This window comes from Cervus canadensis, chromosome 15, assembly GCF_019320065.1.
Source record: "Cervus canadensis isolate Bull #8, Minnesota chromosome 15, ASM1932006v1, whole genome shotgun sequence".
NCBI classification, from domain to species: domain Eukaryota; kingdom Metazoa; phylum Chordata; class Mammalia; order Artiodactyla; family Cervidae; genus Cervus; species Cervus canadensis.
The window spans coordinates 67898323-67900678 of NC_057400.1; the positions used below are offsets into that span (position 1 = coordinate 67898323).

The 2356-nt window shown below is 39.7% G+C and overlaps 1 pseudogene; it reads right to left on the reverse strand.

Moving 5' to 3' along the window:
* Positions 1-1124: 1124 nt before the first annotated feature.
* On the reverse strand, positions 1125-1192 carry LOC122454075 (annotated as a pseudogene).
* Positions 1193-2356: the final 1164 nt, after the last annotated feature.

The window sequence follows — 2356 nt, forward strand, 5'->3', positions numbered from 1 at the left end:
AAGTTGATAGCAACCGAAATATGTTCCCATTCTAAAGCTCCACATTTTTACTGTTCCTCCACCTCTATGTTTTATGTTTTTTTTGTGTGTGTGTGTGTGTGTGTTTGGTCATTTCCTTGTATTCTATTTTTTTTTTTTTAATTTTTTTATTAGTTGGAGGCTAATTACTTCACAACATTTCAGTGGGTTTTGTCATACATTGATATGAATCAGCCATAGATTTACACTTATTCCCCATCCCGATCCCCCCTCCCACCTCCCTCTCCACCCGATTCCTCTGGGTCTTCCCAGTGCACCAGGCCCGAGCACTTGTCTCATGCATCCCACCTGGGCTGGTGATCTGTTTCACCATAGATAGTATACATGCTGTTCTTTTGAAACATCCCACCCTCACCTTCTCCCACAGAGTTCAAAAGTCTGTTCTGTATTTCTGTGTCTCTTTTTCTGTTTTGCATATAGGGTTATCGTTACCATCTTTCTAAATTCCATATATATGTGTTAGTATGCTGTAATGTTCTTTATCTTTCTGGCTTACTTCACTCTGTATAAGGGGCTCCAGTTTCATCCATCTCATTAGGACTGGTTCAAATGAATTCTTTTTGACGGCTGAGTAAAATTCCATGGTGTATATGTACCACAGCTTCCTTATCCATTCATCTGCTGATGGGCATCTAGGTTGCTTCCATGTCCTGGCTATTATAAACAGTGCTGCGATGAACATTGGGGTGCACGTGTCTCTTTCAGATCTGGTTTCCTCAGTGTGTATGCCCAGAAGTGGGATTGCTGGGTCATATGGCAGTTCTATTTCCAGTTTTTTAAGGAATCTCCACACTGTTCTCCATAGTGGCTGTACTAGTTTGCATTCCCACCAACAGTGTAAGAGGGTTCCCTTTTCTCCACACCCTCTCCAGCATTTATTGCTTGTAGACTTTTGGATAGCAGCCATCTTGACTGGCGTGTAATGGTACCTCATTGTGGTTTTGATTTGCATTTCTCTGATAATGAGTGATGTTGAGCATCTTTTCATGTGTTTGTTAGCCATCTGTATGTCTTCTTTGGAGAAATGTCTGTTTAGTTCTCTGGCCCATTTTTTGATTGGGTCATTTATTTTTCTGGAATTGAGCTGCAGGAGTTCATGCTAATCTTCTCTGTATCGTTCCAATTTTAGTATATGTGCTGCCGAAGCGAGCACTGTTTTATGTTTTAAAAGTCACATTTTATATCTTTCTATCTTGTATATCCCTTAACTAATTATTGTAATCATGGTTTTACTACTTTTGTCTTTTAAAGTTCATAAGCTTTATAAGTACTTAATTTACTCTCCTTCCAGTATATTTATTTTTCAGTGAGCTTTGTTCTTTAACATATGTTCTTGTTACTAATTAACATCCTTTATTTCTACTTAAAGTCCCTTTTAACATTTCTTATAAGGCTAGTTTAGTGGTGATGACTCAGCTGGAATTCCATCCATTTGAAATAACTCAGCTGGCTTGAAACACAACCTTCAAAAAATGAAGATAATGGCATCCAGTCCCATCACTTCATGCAATTAGATGGGGAAACAATGGAAACAGTGACAGACTTTATTTTCTTGGGCTCCAAAATCACTGCAGATGGAGACTGCAACCATGAAATTCAAAGACGCTTGCTCCTTGGAAGAAAAGCTATGTCACACCTAGACAGTATATTAAAAAACAGATACATTACCGACAAAGGTCTGTATAGTCAGAGCTATGGTTTTTCAGTAGTCATGTGCTGATGTGAGAGTTGGACTGTAAAGAAGGCTGAGCATCAAAGAACTGATGCTTTTGAAATGTGGTCTTGGAGAAGACTCTTGAGAGTCTCTTGGACAGCAAGGAGATCAAACCAGTCCATCCTAAAGGAAATCAGTCCTGAATATTCATTGGAAGAACTGATGCTGAAGCTGAAGCTCCAGTACTTTGGCCACCTGATGGGAAGAGCTGGCTCATTTAAAAAGACCCTGATGCTGGGAAAGATTGAAGGTGGGAGGAGAAGGGGACGACAGAGGATGAGATGGTTGGATGGCATCACCAACTTGATGGACATGAGTTTGAGCAAGCTCCAGGAGTTGGAGATGGACAGGGAAGCCTGGTGTGCTACAGTCCATGGGGTCTCAAAGAGTCAGATATGACTGAGCAACTGAACTGAGTGGTGATGAATTCATTTAGCTTTGGTTCACAGGAAAACTCTCTTTCTCCTTAAATTCTGAATAGTAACTTTACCACGTACAGTTTTCTTGGTTGGAATTTTTTTCTTTCAGTGCTTTGAATATATTAATATTATGCTATCCCTCTGAACCAGAGTCTTCATGCTAAAAAATCTGCTAATAGTCTTA